At 37.6% G+C, this 24244-nt stretch overlaps 1 long non-coding RNA gene across 1 annotated transcript in view; it reads left to right on the top strand.

Moving 5' to 3' along the window:
- The first annotated feature begins 19949 nt into the window (after positions 1-19949).
- LOC133518068 (uncharacterized) overlaps positions 19950-24244 on the top strand; it is a 33055-nt gene continuing 28760 nt past the window's right edge. The window contains exon 1 of the long non-coding RNA XR_009799434.1: positions 19950-20861. This is a non-coding gene — a long non-coding RNA (uncharacterized LOC133518068). The remainder of the gene's footprint in view (positions 20862-24244) is intronic.

Raw genomic sequence — 24244 nt, forward strand, 5'->3', positions numbered from 1 at the left:
ATAGTACCAAATAAGTGAATTAATTGCTGCAGGGAAGATGTTCGCGCACCGCTACTGTGGAGTATATTGCCTGCCTAGGTAATAAGGGTAATGACATTTTGACTTAAAATAGAAATATTTCAGTTTTGCAATGGACTTCCGCTTGATGCCCATAGAACGAAATGAAGTACATAGAAATACCTATCTAATGACCTAATTCTCAACTCTGTTTGTAGGTAATAGTACCTAGGCAATAAGGGCCGTTTGCCCAGCAGTGGGACACTATATAGACTAGTAATAGTCATCAGCCATCCTAGACGTCGCTTTTTGTGGCGGCCCATCTGCCGAGCCGTCTGCCGGGAATATAATTGCATAACGTTTTATTAGACGGTTTTTTTATACCCATAGCCCAGTACTTAATCCATCGCTTTCACCCAATAACCTAGTTCATTTTAGATTCCATCAACTCTCAATAGTCCTTACGCCCTGGCGGGTGCTGCATCTGTGTGCGTCCCATGACATGGGCAAGGGCAGCATCCGCTCGGTGTACATTTCATTAGAGGCCTTGGCTCCGCGCACGCCTCCCAAAGGTCCAAAACACCATTGTTTCGTGATAGGAAAGACATACAAATAATAATAACATAACAATTTCGGCGGCGGGTTCTTCTGACTCTTAAAGTTTCTGACCAAAATACCAAAGACTGAGGATAAAGATTAAGTATAACTACATTTTTTTAAAACCCCTTGAACAAATTTCACCGCAATAAAAATGTACTTAATTTGGCTACTCACATTTATTAAGACGGCAAGAAATAAAAGCATTTCAATGTGTATGACGCACCGTTACAAGAAACAATCCAAGGGAATTCGGAAACGTAATTGTACCAATACCTTCTAATTCAATATTAATATCATTGCATCACGCTCGCACATATAAAGTTTCACAAACGAGCGAGCTAACGAAAAATACGCAGAAATTATTTTGATACGAAAATTAGTATTTGAGAATAAGGCTCAGATTGGCTAAATCGACAATTTTGAAACAATAAGTGAACGACCGACAATAGGTGATGCAACCGGCCGGCATCGGAATTGGGTGATTGCATGTGTCGGACGAATTAAAAGTTTAATTGTGAATTGGACTAAACTCTTTTGTCTTAAATTCGTAAGGCAAGCATATTGGGAGGGACAACTCTTTGAAGACAATATGCAGAATTAGTGAATTAATTTGCTTAGAGTACTGTCTCAAAAAGGAAGTCTTTTGCTTAGAGTTCAGTACCCCTAGTGTAAATTTAATCGATTGCGAGACGTGACGTACGCGTTTGCGTTAAGTCTCATTTTGTATGGGAATTTCAGTATCCAAAACGTCCCGCTTGGCGCGCTGTTTCTAAATCCCATACAAAATTAGACTTAACGCAAACGCGTACGTCACGTCACGCTATGGAAAAAAATACACTAGGGGTTCTGTCTCCAAAATAGTAACCCCGGGACTTTAGATTTGCACACAGTTACTGTCCTTGTTTTATGCTTATAATCTATTAAGATGGAAGAATAGCTTTGCGATCCTAGCGAAATAACGGTACTTTTTCTATGAAATTCCATTTCCGGACAAAACGTATTCCTCTAACTAAATCTTAACAAACGGCCCGATTCGAAGAATAAGATACGATAACGATAAGTTCTGGTTTAGATAAGTTCTCATTTAGATATCGTTTGTATGTCGTAAAGTTGCCAGAAGCAGCTCGATTCGGGCAACCAATGTCACTTTGACGTTAGAAATATCGTAGATAGATCTTATTGGGATCAAAGAGGAATCGAATAAACGTCAATTTTAACATGACGTTTAGTTATCGATCTTTTAAAGATCTTTCCAAGATCTTAAACCTGTCTTAATCATTCTTCGAATCGGGCAGAAATACTTTGATTTTAATGTCGATCGCTTTAGCATAATATATTCTAGGTTTATAAGTTTCGCTTATTCTTTTTTGTATTGCAATTTTTGAAAATAAGGAGAACCTATAAACCTAGCTTATCATTGTGTTAATAACATACTAAAAAAGAATGGAAAATATTTATCTGTCTAAATACATATCACGTTATGTTCTCCATTGCTATGGTTCTTAATTGCTATTCGCGTTTGTCAGTGTGCAGTCCTATACTACAACACAAGTGTACAGTTAGCACCTTTGCAATACTTTGTATATAACTTCTATGCAAGTGGGGGTATCTTTTCTCTATACCGTACCGTACCGTACGATCTCGGGCTACGAGCCCAGCTCGTCAAAATACCGTTGTTGCAAATCGCAAGCTTTAAGAGCGACAAGATACTACTTGGTCCCGAGAAGGGGAATGTCATTAGCGTCATCGTCACGTAGATTTACCGGTCTCGGTCCCGAGGATAAATTGCACTCGAAATTATACCGACTAATTTAAAATTAAATGGGCCCAGATCGGGTTTCGGACAATTTGTCGTTGATTTTTATCCAGTGTTTGTTTTTGTCTGAGTATCGTATTCAATTATCTATTAATGGCAGTGAGTTGCACCTTGCATGTTGTAGTTGAATTGAGACGTATCTTTTTTTATTCTACAAGTCTTAATTAGGTTTTGTAAAAGTATAATTAATGGAATCTTGCAAGTTGCCTTTAGTTATTTAGAAGAGTTTTTCCTTTTTTAATTAATGCTAAATCTTGAATGCTATTTCAAACGGTGAATCTTGTATCTCAAAAACGGGACTCAGACATACATATATGCATTAAGTTATTTTTCAATTTATAAATTAACTTTTGTTGTTGTGCCCAATAGCTAACAGAACAGAACTCACATGAAGCCCAAATTCCTTATTTATTCCGCGCGATGACTCCTTTGACTTTTGCTTTAATTACCAACCTAATAACATTAATTAAAAGATACATTAATGAATAACAGTAGGAGATCAGGTTGGAGATAAAAAATATTTTCATTCGTGTAACACTTCCACTTCGAAATGGCCTCGAAGTGGTACTGTGTTCGGACTAAAATAGAGGTTGTTTTAAACTAGTTGTTGAAAGTTTTTGTTGAGAGCATGACAGCCATAACGCACTTGGTGCATAGGAGTATGGAACGGAACTAGAGTAACAGCCCCGTAGACCCATTCTCTGCCGCATTTCTTGACTGACCGGACTGATGTAGAGTTGGATAAGAACTCATCATGGGATCAAGTATAGCTCACAGACTCCGTTGGTTGGGCCACCTTGAGAGAATGGATGAAGATTGGAATCTGAAAAAAGTGTACCTGGGTCGCCTAGCAGGAGGACGTTCTATCGGTCGCCCCAGGTATCGCTGGAGCGAGCGAATTGGTGGAGGAGGATCTGCGCGAAGTCGCAAAGGACCGAGAAAAGTGGCGCTGTCTTGTGTCGGAGGCCAAGTTTCATTTTGGGTCGCTGAACCAACGGAGTAAGTAAATAACTAAATATATAGTTATGAAGAATTTGACTCCATTTTCCTCTGAATGCATGTTGCTTGCATCAAGAGTGATGTAGAGTTGGATAAGAACTCGAGTATTATGAATCTGTCTATGAAGAATTAGACTCCGTTTTATATAAGATTCGGAGTTGTTTATAAAAATATTAATTAAGTACTGTGGTCCTACAAAAATACTTGACAAGTCTCTTCCAGAGAGGACATAACTTTTGAAATAGGAACGTCTCCAGCCATCGGTTACGCTTAAATAATATGATAAAAGTCAACAAAACTGATTGGTTTACCAGTCTAACTAATGGATTTGAAAGACTCTAAAGTTCTATAAACTAGACAGTTGTTGCCCGCATGATCATCAGTGGTCTGTCACAACACGGCTATATGTAGTTACTCTGGTCACGTTACCTTACTCCCAAGCTTGGAGCATTATTTGAGTTAGTAATTATAATTTTGCTTGCTCGGTACCCGTAACGTACAAGCCGTTATTCGGAGAGTAGTGGATTAAACTTAGAAGCATGACGCTTGACATTACGTGAATGGGTGTATCTTGGAAAGTAACAGCCATCTTCTTGGTCTGCTGGTTGGCTATACTAAAAAGTATTTATGCTTCGTACCTATATATATACCTATGGTATCTTGGCTGATGGGATGTGGCTCTGAGGTCTAAAGTAATTTCATTATCCTCTATCCGTCTAAATACCTATAAAAAAGGTCTCCCATTCCATTATATTATGAATCTTTATTTCGATAAGTCAAAATTTAATTTGTATTGGCATCATGGCTTTTTGGGATTAGTTAAAGAGTCAGACCAAGATAGGTTGGCAGAGATTTTGATAGCAAGCACTAAACAGCTTACAAAATATTAATTCAGCCTATATACGTCCCACTGCAGGACACGGGCCTCTAATGCGCGAGAGGGTTCGGGCTATAGTACCCCCGCTGGCCCAATGCGGATTTGAAACTTCACGTACACCTTTGAATCTCTTTGCGGATATATGCAGGTCTTCTTACGATGTTGTTCTTTACCAGCTAGAATGATATTTCGTACCTACACGTGTTCCGAAAAACTCATTGGTACAAGCCAGGATCTGAAGTGAACCCGCGACTGAAAGCCGGATTGCGATTGATAGCCGGATGTCATTCTCAGATCCATTCGGCCACTACCACCTACTTCTACAAATTTCTAAAAAAATGTAATAAAATAAATAAAATGATAACTAGTAGAAAATCGTCAAGTTTTATATACCTATAAGGAGGTAAGAAATAAGGCATGTAACAAATTACACTACAGATAACCTAATAGAGGTGCGAATAGAGTGAAATATCGATCGCAAATTGATTTGGCACGTGACTAATGTCGTGTGGAGGCGGAATTGTCACATACGTGCCGACTTTTTGCCGCGTAAAATATGGCCTCTTGCGCCTAATTGGACCGCGGAACGCCGCCGATTACTTTACACTTAATAAACTTTTTCAACATCGAACAGAGGTGTAATGTACCTTTAATAAGGGTCATGTTGACCACTTTTTATACCAGTTTGTGAACAAAATGTCGGCCAAAACTGGTATACTTTTTACGACAGTGTTGCATCAAAATTAAACCTTAATCTTTTAATAATAACGCACACAGGCTTGAGACGTTAAATATCTATAGAAAATTGTATAGTTGGGTTAATGCGATCTGCTGAACTTTGGCTCTTAAAGGCGGCTAAGCTACTTGAAAGTTTCATTGAAAGTAATCTGACCACTCTTTGACATATCGATGCTTTTAAGTAATCAAAAAGTGTGGAGTGTGTATTATGTACAAAGGTTTTTAATTTTAACCTTTTGAGCGCCAAGAACACCTAAAGTCGTCGTTACTAGTCGTGCCCACAGCGCCAAGGACAACGTTATGGCAGACGCTGTCAAAGTAACCTTCACACTCGCCTCCACTGTGGTAAGGAGGAAACTAGCTTCCATCTACTAGCAGAATGTATCATGTACGCAGCACTGCGATATAATATATTCAGTAGAGACTCACTAATAGAAAACGAACTAAAGGACGTCGAACTTAAAGATGTCCTTCTGTTCTGCAGGAAAACAAGAAGATTTGAGGAGATTGGTATGGGAATGGCGCCGGGACAGTAACCTGCAGCTCCAACTTCAGGGAATTGGGCTGAATGAACGCAACACGCGATCGACGGCCCGCCTGCTTCCGGCCGGGCGTCCCTACACTACATCTACATCTAACCTTCACACTTTCGAGTAAGGTCTGAGTGACGTTTGTGTTGATGACATAAAGCGTTCAACGGGTTAAGATTGTTAGTAATACTTAAACAATAACCAAACCACGCTGTGATTAAATGAGACTGCGAACTATATTTTTTTTTGGAAAACCCGAACCCTGAAGACAGTATTTATAGAATTTTGCTTTCTTCAAAGATTTTGTAACTTAGACCTGAGGGCATACCTCTAAAATCGAAATGTCTCTACTACCCTCTTGAATATTTCAGCAATCTTCTTTCTTTTTACTCCGAGTACAGTCGGCATCAAAAGTAGCGGATCAAACAAGGTTTCAAAAGTATCTACCATTCTGTAACAGCTCAATGAAATGTGGTGGTTCTCTATGTAGAACAATTAAGACGTTAAAAGATATACTTTTGATAGTAAATTGAGAGCTTTGACAGCTGTCAAAGAAACAAGTTGTATAAATAATCGCAGCTCAATTTATATTAATACTTCCAGAAAAACCTCAATATACAGCACCAAATGTAGTCGTATTAAGTGTAGAACATAACCTCATCGACGTGCACCAACGTTATATTCGTCGAGAACCGTGAGTTACTTGACTTAAATTGTAAACTGATTTCACATATTATCTATATTTGGAAAAGTTATCCGGAATATCAGATACTTTTGGCGCGTTGTTTCATCCGCTACTATTGATGCTGACCCTACCTACACTCACTTATAGACAAAAATTTATATAGTCTGCGTGGAAAGAGAAGAGTCGTGGCATTCCACTGGAATGTATTGGGCCCAATACATTTATGGGGAATATATTCCACGACTCTTCTCTTTCCGAAGAGACTCTATAACAAAATTTCTTACGCTATTGCGCGGTTTGTAATAGGTACTAGTAATATGTTGAAGGGAAAACCTTTGGAAAATTATGATTGCAGTATTGGTTCATTTATATTGATGAAGAGTGTATATTTCTTTTCAAATGACAGATAATGTAAGAAAAGGACAGATATATGATATCTCTTTCATTCGGTGCGTTCATAATATATCTAATCTTGCTTTCATCAACAGAAACGTTCGCTTCTAGCTCCAATTAAAGCCCTAACGAAGGTAGAAATACCTATGTAATTGATAGCAGGTGAAAGATAATTTTTCATCACACTTGCTCGAAAAATATCTTATTTCATGCAGGTGTACTGAAGCACAAAGGGCTATTTTATTCCTGTGGGAGTTATGGATTGTTAAATATATATTATGTCATTTATTCATACAAATGAATTAGCATAATATAGTTTTACTTTTAAAATACTGACGTTTATAATTTAATATTTTTGTTTATGTTTAAAATTATTTCATTTGATTAATTTAACAGCGGTTTAAAATATTTTTACATAATTTTCAATCGTGGCTGAATGCCGAAAAGGTCTGTGCCTTCGATGCTTAACCGGTCAAAAAATTACAAAAGGGCGGACGAATGTTTGATATGTCACCGTGTTTAAGAATTATTTCGCTTAACATTTAGTTTTTTCTTTGCACGTGTGATGAAAAACATTGTGTGTAACTCCGGAGGTAAGAATATTGCAAACTCGGGTCTTTAATTCCCTCCAGCCTGCGGCTATCGGGAATTACCACCCTCGTATCCAAAACTTCACTTAAACCCCCTCATTGCACAACGTACTATTCGTATACTCTTAGAGAAAATCATTTTCATCAGGAGCATGTGGAAGTAATTTTAAATACTTCGCTCATTACTGTTGACTATTTTAAAACAAAATTTGACTTATCTACTTTATGAGGCGCCTGCGGACGTGTTAAACGTTATCACAACTCCCGTAAGGTACTCCTCCATCCTTCCGCTAAAACCCGTTAAACTATTACGCCGCTAATTTGCTTCACTATTCAGTGGGGAAACGGCGTAACTCCATACAGATTTGACATAAGTTAAGCTGTTTGTCTTAAGAAGCGTGTTACGTGTATTACAACTGGTACACACCTTCCGGCAGCCGATCGATTGAATCATATATTACTGTTTGTGCGTCCGTTCCGAGCATCCTGCGAGACTGTTTCACATGAATGCGAAATACTGAATTCAATAAAACATTTTTAGGCCGACATGAATGTCGAGATGTATGCGAATTTTCGCCTTTTAAATCGCGGATGCTGATGGCGGAAAGAGTCTCCCGTGTATTCATTTCCTTAGTGCAAATGGTTGTGACTCGTGGTCGTGGTTAATAGTCTATCGACGTTAATCATGACATTGCCACACTACGTCTAATTGCAAATGCCATTCAGAGATATCTTGGTCCGAATCTATGCGTTGGATTTGATAGTCTTATTTGTGATAATTGTGATACCTGTATCATTTTTTTCCCTGAGTCGATCGCAAAGGTACTGTTGTGCAGGTGACTTGCTGCAATATTCCGGCTTATAAATAAATAAATAAATATTATAGGACATTAGTACACAATTTGACTAAGTCCCACAGTAAGCTCAATAAGGCTTGTGTTGAAGGTACTTAGACAACGATATATATAATATATAAATATTTATAAATACTTAAATACATAGAAAACACCCATGACTCAGGAACAAATATCCATGCTCATCACACGAATAAATGCCCTTACCTTTTGAACCTGGGACCATCGGCTTCATAGGCAGGGTCACTACCCACTAGGCCAAACTAGTCGTCAAATCTTATAACATGATGTAAGTTGCATCAATATATTTACGTCATTATATGTTTAAAACTTATATGAATTTCAGCATGCAATTTCAGAAAAAAACAGATAATCTTAAAATTGACAATTGTTTCAGTATATTTAGGAGATATCGATACCTTACTTATCCATTCATATGCTTTTGGTAACTGTAGTTACCAGGTGTCACCCTTATTTTAATAAGTAAATATAAGTAAGTTGCATAGGTCCACTTTAGTACATGTGATAGTAGCATTTCTTATAGTTCGTGTCACCCACGATGACGTGTAGGTGTAGGTTTGTGAAATGTAACCTGACAATAATATGACAATACGAGTCAAGGCACGCGTCGTCGTGAATGACACGATCTACGATTTAGAAACTACCGGCCCGGTTCGAAGAATGATTAAGACACGTTTGAGATCTTGGAAAGATCTTTAAAAGATCGATAACTAAACGACATGTCAAAATTGACGTTTATTTCGATGCCGCTGTGATCCCAATAAGATCTATCTACGATATTTCTAACGTCAAAGTGACATAGGTTGCCCAAATCGACCTGCTTCTGTCAATTATACGACATATTCGTACAAACGATATCTAAATGATAACGTATCTAAACCAGAACTTATCGTTATCGTATCTCATTCTTCGAATCGGTCTTTATACTGAAATATAAACTAATCTTTTGTAAGATATGTCACTCATTCATAGCAACGTTGAGTGTAATTTTCCTCCGTATCTTTAATTCACCAGGCCATGCGTGCACGAAAGGGTCTCAATTGCACTAATTAGGCAATTAAGTGCACTATTAGTGCATCCAGCGGATACTAGAATATGGTTCCGAGCGGTAGATTTGCGGGGGTAATTACCATGTTTACGCACCAGGCATCACGACATTGTTTTACGTTTGCAAGTTGACTTTCATTTTAATATGTAGTCGAAGACTAAGCCTAGAAACCTAGGCATAAGAACCACCAGCCTGCGTAGACAATGTGCCGATAGTTAACGCTCCATGGCGTAGCGTAGTCATCTCTCTCTTTTACTCTTCCATATTAGTGCGACAGTACGTAAATGTTCGTGCCTAGTTTCATCTAATTTAAGAGGAAAGGGGACGGCCGCTTTGCCATACAAACGTAGTCCCCATTTTCCTCTCTGGATATTGACATTATGGAAAATATTTTTATATAATTTTATGTATATAAATGTTAACAATAGCTATGCCCCTAAGTTTAGCAGTATTCGTTATTTTTATTATTGAAAAATTAAACAGTTTTCATATAAAACTTTGAATGCTGTGAACTCTTATAATAACTTGTAATTCGAAAAAAATTAACGTAGGGGCATAGCTGTGGTTGATAAACAACCATTGTGTCAAAATATTTTAAAATTTAAAATTTAGTTTTAAAATTTAAAATTGGCGTTGCGTACGTGTGACTTAAAAATATGATCAACATCAACAAAAAGCCGATGCGGGGTTTAGGTGGCACAGGAAGACATATGGACAGATAAAAGCTTCAAATTTCATCGCTTCTCACGCCATTACACTTACGTTTTAAAAAGAGAGCGGTCTTATAAAAACAACAGGAGTTTGTTGTAGTTAGTGTTTTAGCACAGGTTTTAGCAACATATTATATCGCATTTAGTGCAAAGGGTGAAAACAAATAGCAACGACACCGTACCGCTCTTACTCGTATTACCAGGGGCCCATTTCTCGAACGATATTAGACTAATAATATTTTTCCACGAACTGGAGCCCATTTCTCGAACGGTATGAGACTAATATTATAAGTCCACGAACTGTCAAGTCGTATGGGTTACCATGACGACACACTAATAATTATATTTCATCGCTTCATTCTCGATATAATGTTTTAACAGGCAGCGACTCATATAATAGTGATCGAACTTCACTTTAGGAAAGTTCGTTTAATCATCTATATTAGACTAATACAGTTCGAGAAATGGGCCCTTGTCAAGTCATATGGGTTACCATGACAACACACTAATAATATTAGATTAGACTAATACCGTTCGAGAAATGGGCCCCTGGACTTTTCTGATTATCATAACAGTAAGGAATCAGAATTCAGTTGAATCGAACCTTGATCTCATGTTGCCGTCACTCACAGTGCATCGCTTTTACATTCGCGTACGTGTAGGAATAAATACATGCGAAATGGATTGTGAATGAGAAAAGTCCGTTTAATATGTCCCGCATCGGTTAAAAATTATAGAATGGAGCGCATTTGACAGTTACATTAATAAATTGTCTCACTACAAAGTTTCAAGCGTAAAAAACAATCTAAGAAGGTATTGTATTATTACCGTCGTAGCGCGTGCGCGCGCAGCTGTCGGCGCAGATGCGGGATGCGCCTGCGTTGAACTTTGCCGAGCCACCAGGCTATTAAGACATAAAGGACTATCGCCCTCGACTTCGTAGTCGTTTATTTAACCTCATTTTCATCCGCTCTCTCAACATTTGAGTTCTTTGAGAGCTCAACACCATTAAAAGAAAATATGATTTACATGTCAAGACCCTACCTACAATGGTTTCTTCTTCTTCTCAGCATATATTCGTCCACTGCTGAACATATGCCTCTTTCATGGATTTCCATGTTGTTCTGTATGCGGCGGTTCTATTCCAGGCAACGGAACGGACTAAGAAACGGAATATTTTAATGTGTAAAGATACTATATTATGAGAAATATATGAAGGCCACAATAACTCCTGTTTCCCATTAAATGCTAAATAACTCAAAAGTCAAGAACTTTTAATCATGGGCTACTTTATTTTTGGACGCGAAGTAAAGAACAAAACGATTACTTAGTTAAAACTTATTTTAATCATAATAATATGGGCTAATTTCTACATTCTTGTTTTGTAATTTTTGATAAACAGGCTTCAGGCATAATACAATATTTTCCTGTAAAACAATAGAGCTTACCGTAAATTAATATTCAGCACTAACTAGAGAGTTAGTTATTAATACAAACAGATCGGTTTTTTTTTTAAACAAGGTGAGGCCGCCATAAAAAAACAACGCACCACCATCGCCTAAAGCGGGTGGTTCTGGCAGATGTTGCTGTAAGGACGGTCGGTGAACCTAATGCCATGTTTAAAAAATACCTTAGGCTCGCATATATGTTTGCATATTAGGTTAACAAGATAGCTAAGTTGATAAGGTATTTTTCTTTTTTTTAACCTAACTAGAAAAAAATCTCCCATCGTTTTCTCCATTCCACTCGGTTGTTGGTATTTTCCTACCATTTCGTCCAAGTCTGCCCGCCATTTTTTTCGTTTGCCTGCATCTCGGCTTTTCACCATCCATCGAAATAAAATTGGCCAACATTAAAAATTTAAACGTTAGGGATTTCTTGATCAATAAGGTCCACAACTATGTCCTCCACTAATAACTCGGTATCTTTAGGTATTTAAATAAGTTAACAAACAATTTGTATATTTTCTGGTAGTTATAACATTTATTGGTTAACCAACCATATACAAAAGCGCCTGGATCGGTCACTGAACGACCTGACTTTAACCTACATTTTTTTCTCATGTAAAGTTTTTATCTACCCTCAATTGGCTTAAGACATTTGAGGGTAGATTTTATTTACTTTTATTCAAATACCTAAAGATACAGAGTAATAGTGTTAACGAGAGAATTTGTTGTTCTGCAGATGCGTCAACCGTAAACGTGATCACCAACCCTATCCCCACACAAAGCTTGAGTTTGCTCTTCGGATATGTTTTGACTGTTTTGTACCTATAAATAGTACCACCTTATCAAAGAGAAATAGCTAAAATAACACGGAATTATTAAGACAAATAAGGTGCGGCTACCAAAAAAATGGCAACGCACCAGTCTAAGGCGGGTGACGTTGGCAGATGCCTTGGCCGCAAGGTAAGGACGGTCGGCGACCCTAATATGCACCATGTGGCGTATACCATCTATCGATACTTAATAATCGCCTCCTGCATACGTTTTTTTTAACTTACATTTTTCTAAGCTTTTGAAAAATAAATCTATGTAGAAATCATTGGGTTATGTTAGATTAGATTGGTGACCCTTTTAAATACCGGACAGTTAAAAAATGTTCCATTTCGGGCAAAAGAAAATTCGGCAAATGAAACATCGGTCAAATTATATTTCGTGTTTTCGATGTAAGCTATTGGTTGGTAATGAAGCTCTCATTTTAAAGGATGACTTTAATAATAATGACATGTCAGTATTGAAGTTAACCGGTTACCAATAACTTTTGAGTTGAAGGATATGAACTGAGAAATCTCTTAATTTACATATTTGATATAATATAAGCAAAAATATTTATTTAACCGTCACCTAGCCTATTGGAAAGTTATTCTATTTCACCGATGACTTTGCAAAATCTATTGCACACGACGCTTCGTTATCACACGTTACAGCGAACGTTGGCCTTTCAACCTCACCCCACACGCAAGGTGTTCTTTTTTGCCCCTTCATAAGACGAGTGTTTCAAAATGTCAATGGAAGAATGTTCATACTCATGTTAAACGGCTTTAAAAAAACTAGAACATTTTTGGTTTAATTATAGACTCAATGGCGTTGGGTTAAGAAAGATTTTTCAATGCATTGTTTGTGACTGAATGCTCTTGTTACATCAATACGCGTTGTATAGTACCCATTAACCCCTTGAATAACAATGATAACGCGTTTGCTATTCTTGTTTCTAAATTAACTGCGCTTAAGGTCATTGGTCATTTGCTATCACTTGTATTTTTTTGACCCCCGAGGCAAAACGAGGGGTTTCTTTGACGCCAATGTCTGTCCGTCTATCTGTCTGTGACATCGTAGCTCTCAAACGAATGTACCGATTTCGATGCGATTTTTTTACGTGAAAGCGAATTTTTTAATTAACGGGTATGTAGGGCTAACGAATATAATATATATGTACATCATTTGTTTTTGACTTTTCCCTTTAGCGTAAATAGCTTGTTAGTTGTCCTTATTTGACTTAACGTAACTCACTTAACGTGACGTAACTCACTTTGTGTATTTAAAGTTCTTGTACTTATTCATCGTTTGACAGTTAAAGTGCCAATTCGCATATTTACAATACAAATCTATAGTCTGTCATACAACTTTGTCAGTAGAAAAAGGCGCGAAATTAAAATTTACTATGGGACGAAAACCCTTCGCGCCTACATTTTTTAAATTAACAGCTGTTTGTCGACTGACGAAAATAGCTTGACAAACTATACATATTATTACTTTATCACAGATACAACAATATCATATGGCTGATGGCTTTATTTTACGATTATGCTACTTTTTTACGACACGATTTTATTCTGATTTTAATAAGGGCAAAATAGTTCTAATTAGTTGATATCATTCAAACCACTAGGCACTATGTTACAGATTGCAGACTGCAACGAAGAAATATTATATATTTGCAAGTTCCACTCAACTGCAGCTTAGTTTCCGATGTAAAATACCACTATAACTTTCTACCAATGGTTTAGTAGCTCTTAAATTATAGGAAAGCGACAGGGCAGTACTTTTAGAAGGACCCCGCAATACAGAAGTCGGTTCTTTAATGGGACCAATACGTAACTGTCATTTCGGAGCTAATACTGTATAAATATAACCTCTCGCAATACTGTTTTACTTGTAAATCTAACTACAAATATTAATTAATGTCATAGTAACTTGCAGATTGCTGTTCGGTGTATAGGGCAAGTCCGAGTAAGTCAAAGGACAATGTGACAGTAACGTATATGGAGATAATACATATAACTCTTAAATTAGCAGAAGCAGGGTATTCGTAATATTTTCTTGATGTCAAACGGGTACGAAAATGTGTAGATATACAAATTACAATTGGGGGATAGTCTTAATGTATCTTTCAGTAGGAGTAGGAGAGAATGCGCTATTATTGTTTGTCCTTGTCACAGTATTTTTTATTCCCCACCTTAAATACAACTACAACCCCGCCTACAACTTATCTGCTTTGCCTAAAGGTTGACTGGTAGAGAATGCCTTACGGCATTAAGTTCACCTATTGTACAGTGTGTTTTCTTATGTGCAATAAAGATTAAATAAATAAATAAATAAATAAATTATAGTATGGTTTATGGTGGGCAACAAATAACCCGACCAAATTATGTAGGTTGTTTTTTGGTATGTTGTCAGGAATGTTAAAAAATGTTTTTGATTTTGTCGCATTGCATTATGTTCCGTCTCTCATGGGCGCACGTGTGTAGAACATCTATATTAACATACCATCTATGCCCTATCGTGTTATTTAGCTGTGCTGATCATTTTACTGAGCATAATGATGAATCGCAGTTGGATCATAAATCCTTTTAGATAATGACGGAAAAAAGTAAAATGAATGAAGCAAAAATTTTAGAAGGAATTTTGAGGGAAAGAGAGGGAGGGAAACGTGGGAAAAAGCCTACTACTCGCTGATGAACAGCTAAGATAATGACTCAACCGTTGTTAATACGTTAGAATTGTTAAAACCTAATATAGCTGGAACTCAAGTATAAAGCATCTAGATTTGTTCAATAAGTAATTTATGATATTTGCGCTATTTATTGACGCACTTCATTGGCGCTCGTGATTCATTTTCGCTAAACATATTCGATATCTGCTGTCACTAGATAAGGTTTCCGCGTTTCCCTATTAGGTATGACAATATCGGTATTTATTCCCAAGTGTAACCGAACTATACTCTATTGATGTATTGTTAAGAAGTTACATAGCTACTGGGCTTACTGGCACAGTGTGTTATGCGTAAATTGTATCAGTAAAAAATATGCTTCTTCAGTTCTGGATACTAACGAAGTATTTTCTTCAGGGTATTTATTTAGCCACCAGCAATAATTTACGGGCTGAATATATACATAGGTCATACTGAGCAACTTTTACTATGAGACCAACACCGAAATCGAGAAAAAAGAATTTTCTCTCCCACAGAAAATGTCAAGGACAGACAGCCAAAATGAATGAAACAGCCTATTTTTTTTGGAGATTCCGGGTTTGGTCCCATAGTAAAAGTTGCTCAGTATGACCTATATATTCAGCCTGTAAATTATTGCAGGTGACTAAATAAAAAGCCTGTATAACTATTAGATTTATCTCCAAATGTATGCTTTGAATTTTTTCTGTAAGCAAAATAAATAAATAACTTTATAGCATGAGTTAAGTTTTTTCGTTGAACACGTTCAAACCTTCTAATTTTTACAAGTTGTATATACCCAAATCGTTAACTTTTATTTTGTTCACAGGAAAGACCCCCGTTTTCGCGAACGAATGATTGAGGAGACGAAGAGTTCTCGTCACTTGAGGTACGCTATCAATTCCATCTTTAAGCTTGGAAAATAAATCTCAAATATATTTTAGTAATAAGAATTCCACGCAGAATCCAATCCACCAATTCCTGTATTGCAAAGTAGTGGACCAAGTACAAAACTATTACTAAACTACTCTATCAATCTAACTTAAGGTAAGGTATTCCTTCCAGACAAATCGCGACACAAATGGCTACCGGCTGGATCTAATAAGGTTTAAATACTTGCAATACCTTTCAATCGATCTTCGATTGCAGCTTCTATAGTTTGAGGTATGCAACAGTGGTCCAATGTTGATAGATTGGGCCATAGATTGCTGATGAGGCCATCGAACCTTTATCTGACATTATCTTGAACAATGCGGATGGACCCGATCATGATATTGCCGTTACATTATCTTTGAGTCTTTGAGCGCGGTTAAATCGAGCGTAGTCATGTTGTGGGTTGCTGTGGATTGAGGGAAATATAGCTGTAACTGTGTATAGTTTTTAATTTGCTTTAGTTTAATCTTAATTTCATTTTACCCGTTTACCAAAATTCCTAGATTTCAAAAGGGAATAGTTTCAAACTGCCTAAATCTCAGAATGCCTAACTTTTTTTCTCAAATTACTACATTCCCAAAATGTCTAAACTTCAAATTGACGTGATATCAAAATACCTCAATGTCAACTTACCTACATTAATGAGTGCTATTTTATCCAATATTATTCGTCTTTAGCTCCGGCATATTGTTAAAAAATACTGTAAATACGACAAAGGTTATTAAAATGCTCTTAAGATATAATTAAACTTAGTGTATTCATAAAAGATTCCATCAGATTATTCGATATTTGATGAAACATACTTTTTGACATTTAGGTAATTTGAGACTTGGACGATATGAATAAAAGTCATTATGACATTCGGCCATTTTAAGAAGGAAACAATTTGATATTTAGGCATTTTGGGACTGAGTTGCTATGAAATTTAGGAGATATAAATACAATGGCATTATGATATTTAGGTGCATTGAAACCAAAGCCAAATAAATCGTTGATGTTGATGCCAATTACATCTGAATCAAGAAGCTTCGAAACTTGAAGTAACAATTAATAATATTGAGAAATCATATTCCAGCCCTGGGCACTGGAGGCCTTGGTTATTTTTAGGATTCCGTACCAAAAAAATACAATAGGGACCCTTGTGCAACTCTGTCCGTCCGTCTGTCTGTCCCGGGTTCAAATCCTGGTAAGGGCATTTATTCATGTGATGAGCATAGATATTTGTTCCTGAGTCATGGATGTTTTCTATGTATTTAAGTATTTATAAATATGTATATATGCCCTGTATACAGGGCGTCCCAAGACTATGCGACATCAAGGGAAAGTACCTTAAATATAAGACATAGGATATTTTGCTAAAAGGAGACTTTATTTTATTTTCCAAACTGAGTAATACTGCATTCAAAGATTTAAAAAGAATAAGTTACTTTGTTTGGAAATCGAACCGACTCAAATGTGAAAAAAAAACCACCTGTATTTTTATGATGCCAATCGAAAGAATGCATAAAAAATAAGTCATCTCAGAAATATGATATCGCAAAAGAAATTAATAGAGTAAAATTTTTGATTAAAATTTCAAGATTCGGTTTAATTCCCAGAAAAAGCAAGCAGTTTTCAATTTTTTTTTAGAAATTCTTTGAGTGCAATATTACTTACTTTTAAAAAAAATAAAATAAAATCTTCTTTCTGCAAAATATCCTATCTACGATATTTAAGGTACTTTCCCTTGATGTCCCATAGTCTTGGGATGCCCTGTATATATCGTTGTCTATAGTCTGTATCTTTAGGTATTTAAAAAAAGGTAAACAAACAATTTGTACATTTTCGGGTAGTTTTAATATTTATTGGTTAACCAACCAAATACAAAACCGCCTGGATCTGTCACTGAACGACCTGACTTTAAACCTACATTATTTGATCATGTAATGTTTTCATCTACCCTCAGCTGCCTTAAGGAGCCATTTGAGGGTAGATTTTGTTTACCTTTTAGGGTTCCGTAGCCAAATGGCATAAAACGGAACCCTTATAGTTTCGCCATGTCCGTCTGTCTGTCTGTCTGTCTGTCTGTCTGTCTGTCTGTCTGTCTGTCCGAGGCTTTGCTCCGTGGTCGTTAGTGCTAGAAAGCTGAAATTTGGCATGGGTATATAAATCAATAAAGCCGACAAAGTCGTATAATAAAATCTAAAAAATAATTTTTTTTAGGGTACCTCCCCTACACGTAAAGTGGGGGTGAAATTTTTTTTTCGCTTCAACTCTAGAGTGTGGGGTATCGTTGGAAAGGTCTTTCAAAACTAATAGGGGTTTTCAAGAAACATTTTTTGATAAAGTGAATATATTCGGAGATAATCGCTCCGAAAGAAAAAAAAAATGTGTCCCCCCCCTCTAACTTTTGAAGCTTAAGAAAGACATTAAATGAAAACTATAGCGGACATGATCAGTTTAGCTGTTTTTGAGTTATCGTAAAAAGTTTTCCCTTCATAGTAAAAAGACTTACTTTAATTAGGTACTGATTATGCAAATTTGACTATTTGTTTAACTCGGGGGAAAGGTACCGTTTCATCCCTTGGTTAACAGTTTACTATACTTTAAGCTCCAGTTTAGCTTATTGTGACGGAAGAGTAACTACGGAACCCTACACTGAGCGGGGCCCGACATGCTCTTGGCCGGTTTTTGTTTGCTTCGGTTCATAATATACTATGTAGAGCATTCGACTACACAGTCCCTTTTAATCTGGTGTCCAATAGTGACAGACTAGATGAAGTTATTTCCCAGTTTCCTCTGCTGGCTTGGCGTATAGGTTTTTGTCGGGTCGGATGCGCCCGCCCATCCGGTCATGCGATACGTTTCTTGATCGACGGAATTTTTTAAACAAATTAACAGGAGAAATGCAGTGTATGAAGGTTCTTGGACTGATCTACATACCTGATTATGTATGCCTTTTTGTTACTAAAGATTTTTATGGAGATTTAAGAAAATAAAAACTGATTTCTGAGGGCATAATCAATATTTATTACACTATTATATAAAATCACCGCCTAAAACAAAAACAATTAATAAGCAACGTTCTAAAATATACTTGTGATATTAAGGGCCTGTTTCACAATGTCCAAGTAAAGTCCTTAATAAGCTATTTGCGACTTATCTGACGAATAAACGGCCCGATTCGAAGTACGAGATACAATAACGATAAGTTCTGGTTTAAATAAATTCTTATTTAGATATCGTTTGTATGTCGAATAATTGACAGAAGCAGCTCGATTCGTGCAACCAATGTCACTTTGACGTTAGAAATGTCGTAGATAGATCTTATTGAGATCACAGCGGAATCGAAATAATCGTCAATTTTTGACATGTCGTTTAGTTATCGATCTTTTAAAGATCTTTCCCAGATTTTAAACGTGTCTTAATCATTATTCGAACCGGCCCGAAAGTCATCGTTGGCGTTTCATAATCTTTAATTAAGCTTAACTGGTAGATAAAGTGCTAAGTTTTGCAGGAAATTTTATCTGGCGGTTAATTTATTTGTTAATTAGCTATCCAATACTTTACTTGGACATTTTGAAAAAGGCCCTAACTGTACATAATTAGGTGTAAAGTTATTCCAACCGTGTCACTTTTGTTTAAACGTTCTAACTTACAAGAGATTATTGCAGACGATTGTTATATTTATTAAAATTTCCAGTATAAATCAGTTAAGCGTAGAGAAATGGTTAATAGTTGATATTAATAAAATGAAACTGTAACGCAATTGACGTGAAGAAAAGTGCACAAAATTCAGCGTACGATAGCCGTTATCAGCGCGGCGCCGTGTTATCGAGCCAGTCCAAATCGAATTGCCGTTTCTCTTTACTCTATGTGAACATTCACAAAGGTATTTTACTAGGAAATAAATGAGTAATAGTGCCAGAATTCAATTTAACATGCGTAAAGGTTGAAACGAATTTGAGTTAGCTCTAAATCGCGTTATATATAAATAAATAAATATGCGTTTATCTATTTCATATTGTCGTACCTACCGAGTATTAACTCAGGTTTCTGTCGTTAAATTCGTTTTCTTTGTTTGTGTACAGTACTTTGTTGATGAGTGAGAAATTAAATAAAGTGTTTTGTGTGTGTGTGTGTTTTTTACTGCTGCCGATAAGATAGGCACCAGCTGGTAGGTTGCTAAACACAAACGTTCTAAAAAAGGGGGCTACGTAAATGAAGCACCAGGCATATTCAAAAATGTTAAATAGGATAACAACATTCAATTATTTTAACTTTCTGATTGTGTTTCTAGAGCTGAATGTATACTTATGTTAATTTTTTTTCTCTAATTCGATCACATCCTATTGTCGTCATTATCGAATCTCTGATTTCATTTCGTTTGGATACATTATCTTATCGCATTATTGCATGATAGAGCGTTCGTGCGTGCGTCGTCTGTTGACAAATAGCGCAGGAACTGTTTGTAATGTGTCCAAATCCGCGTTACGAGCCATCGGCGCCGCTGTATTGTTTATGCCCACAACTACTTCATCAGTAATTAGTTAAGCAATCGTTTTTTCCATTTAAGCGCATTCAGCAAGTGACGACCCGCTGCTAGTGTCAGCGTATTCAACGGGCTCACTTCTTTCGAAAACGTAACCTCAATCTTGTAGCATCGTTATCATAAACTGCTACCGAATGCGTAACGATTGTTCCTTCGGCGCGTGGAACAATTGAACCGTCGAGGAGAGTTTTATCATCGGCTCGTAAATTATCGGCACTCGTGGCTTCGGCGGCGTGAGTCAGGTGTCGCAGTAAACAGACACGGGGTCCCCGACGAGCCCGCCCGGCGACCCTTGCATGGACGGATCGGCGCGAACATTCGCGGCACGTCCTTTGTTGGCCGTTTTGTTTTGGAGTACCATCCGGTTTCTGGTGGTAGGGGGGAGGGGACAGGTGGGCGCAGGTAGCGCGCGCGTCGGCAGTCAGTCCAACACGGCGCGCCGCGCTGCGCGCGCGGCTCGCTCGCGACCGATTCTCTATCAAATATGGAAATGGCCGGTCAGGCCGCGACAGGTGTGCGTGCGGCGTTCGTGCACGTGTACTGTTTGTGAGTGCCAGCGCTACCCTCGGCTCCACCTCTCAACTTCACGGTGAGTTCTTCTCCTTGCTAACTCGTGCCTGGGAACTGGCTGCCGTTATTGTAGTTTCTGTAATAGCAGCGTCGGCTGCTCACGCGCATCTGCCGTTCCGTTCCGATGCAGCTGCCGCCGTTTGAATAGGTATAATATATTTTTTATTTTCTCATCATGTCGTAACGTTTGGGTCATTGAATGAGCTCGCCCTTTCAGTAGCGTCTAAGGGCTCTAATACAATTAGTGGAGGTTAAAGTCGGGCGCATACATACGGTGCCGCTGTCAGTAGTTCGTTGAGCACCGCTCGATACCGGCGGCGAGTGCGTCCGTGTGTACTGTACAGTTGTACACCTCTTGTTATCGATTTCATGCGTCATGAAGATAGTTATCTGCTGGATCTGGGTCATTGTTCTTTTGTATTTCATTTGTTGCGGTTTGATAACGTGTCTCTATTTAAAAATTCCCATTCCGACCGGATCAATTTAAAACTGCCGATCTTATCTCTCATTTGTCGTAAGCGTTTAATGTTGGAATTATGATTGGCTCTCGAAATTGGCTTTGAATTACGAGCCACGCCGCAAGTAATTGGTAGTCTGCAATAATTATGAGATAAAACCAACAAAAACATGGTTACCGTCGAGTAAGAACCGCCTCATATTGTGTTCGACAAGAAACAGGTAATGCGATGGAGTGGGCAATGAATTTACCTACAATGTTAGTGAACATAAATTGAATATAAAAACCTCACCCAAAATGTAAAATGAAATGTGGTTGTAATATTGATCCTTTAAAATTCGATAAAACAAGAATCCTAGAACCGATACGGGCATCGATAATTGGTTTCGAGTCGTAGCTAATCGATTAAATAGTACATGGGAACGAGGTACTATTTTGTAACGGTCATGTTTGACTGGAAGTAACATATATTTTGAGGTATCTAACAAGTTATCAGCCAACTGTCGAAGATGATGAGTTAAACGAATAAAAAAATAATATACTTACAAGAGACCCATTTAAGCTAAAATAGAAACACAATTTCCCCAGTGCAATTGGATCAGCAGTACCTAAGCTTGTCCCAAAATATACTAACGTCGGTTTATAAGCAAGATGAACAAGCGCAGGAGTTTGTGATTACATTTGAAGAGAAATCGGATTATAATGATAGTTTTTCAAGGCTAGACTGGCGTTGGCTGGAACTGCCACATCCGCCGCGTGCTCGGCTCTCGGTTCTTGAACCCGCTATTAGGCACGGTAAGAGAATAGGTTGGTTTTTTCCCGCCGCCTCGCTCCGCTGATCATGCCTCCATGACAATGTAAAATTCTGTATTAACACTGAATTCTACGTTTTTGAAGCCAGTTTTTGTAGCTCTAAATTTAAGTTTATCCTGTAGTGAATGCTTAGCTACCTATATATTATTATGTATTCGAGCTTACTTGCTTTTACTTAGTTATCTATGATTAAACATGTGCCGGCGAATTTTATAATAACCATTTATATTCACATCAACGTATACTTTACAGTGAAATTGGTACACAGTTGAACGTTTCCTAATTTCATCTTCGGTAAGACCTAGGCACTTGGAAACATACTTCGACGAAGTAGGAATTCAAAGTATCTAAAGCTTGCAATTCTTTCTTAATTAACAACTAAATCCAAGCATCCGTAGAATCCTCTGATCTCGTTGAAGGCATCCGAGACGAGATTTCTAATCGCCGGAGTGTCACGCGCGTCCCGGCCGGAGCGAATCGTCGATAAGCATCACAGCCGACTGCTGTTGCTAGCCCAATCAAATCATCAACCACCACTCCAAGAAAACAATTCAACTCTTCTAGATCAACCCAATAAATCCATGGATACAGAATATTGTGCTGTAGCTCGGATCACAATCTACATTGGCTGTTCATGACAAATTAGACACTAGTGATGACATTACGATTTAGTCCCTTTCTATTAAAGTAAGGACATTACATTATACAAATGGCCCGATAAACGCCAAGTTTAGAAGTTAGACTGCAATACCAGATAGCAATGCTATGGGAGGTCGAGATTTAGAGGCTAGCGCTCGGAGGCGGGGCTGCGGCCGCTCCGACCGCTCCAAATGGATGCGGACGGCCCCGTAACCTTTCAACGAGACAAATGCTCCGCAAGATCACTGTCAGTGCCATAATGCTTCGACCGGCGGCAGTAATATATCTCCGCAAAAAATGCCAATTAGAACAATACAATTGAATAAGATCCGTTGGCATACAAATGAATGATTCTCCTTTTTTCCGCGCGCGTTAAATAGCCATTAGCGTCAGATTTAGGCTGCTATTAATTACTGGAATCGCTCCGCTGGCGGGTCTATTAGCCGATCTTCAGATCCGAATGCTTAAACCAGTTTCGTTTGTTCGCATTGTTGTTGAAAATATGACGAATCTTTTAGAAGTCGGAGCATGAAATTGTGTGCACGAGGCGTATCGGCAATTTGCGTCAGTTTTTTTTTATCACAGTCACGACAGGCCGGATTCCTCGTGGCGCGGCCAATCGCCGGCTAGAGACGGTGTAATTGGGAGAAACTACTCGGCCACCACAAATGTTTGGGATTTAGCTTGACCAGTTAACGAAGAACTCTTGAAACCTCTCCCTTCCTGTTTTATGTTTGACCCGTGAAGAGCTTGCCTCAGCGGGGGAGATCTAATTTAAATTGAAGCCCAATAATGACACGGTCGTCCATCGGATGGACTGTTGCAATAGCACTTCTAACTGTTTCGGCCCTTTTGTCTGGCTCGTGATTGTCTGAGTGATGAGATACAGTTTCTTGAGCTATTGAGGTACGTAGCAGTACCGCAGTAATTTTGAACACACCTTGTTACGACATCCCTATGTTTTTGGGTCTAAGATGGGCGATACTATACTTTTTTTTTTAAGATTAGAATTTTTCTAACGTCAACAGTTGAGGTAATTAACTTTTTCTTCCGAAATGCTAGTAAATATGATATCTAATATTCAGATTAAATTTTGGAGGAAAATGTTACTACTACTTCTTATGAGGCTCCGAAATGTCTAATTTGAAAAAAAAACGGACTATAGATAGCAAAAATGCTGACACACGGTATAACTTAGCGTATCAACAAATGAAGGTAAAGTAAATAGCCCCAGCTAATATCCATACAGTAATGGAGTTTATCTTTAACCGAATCTCTTCTTCTTACCATTCTCATATTATGAGCCCTAATTAAAAAAAAAAAAGTTATAGTTACATACGCATTTAGTCTTTTATCAAAATGTTAATTTTATGTAAACCAGCTTTAACCAATAACTATTCCGTGGAAAGTACACCATCTGATGCAGATCTGTGTCCAGGCGCCAAAGTTTTTTGTTCCAAATATCCTCTTTCCTTTTCAAATAATAGCTACAA

The sequence above is a fragment of the Cydia pomonella genome, chromosome 5, assembly GCF_033807575.1.
Source record: "Cydia pomonella isolate Wapato2018A chromosome 5, ilCydPomo1, whole genome shotgun sequence".
Taxonomy (NCBI): Eukaryota; Metazoa; Arthropoda; class Insecta; order Lepidoptera; family Tortricidae; genus Cydia; species Cydia pomonella.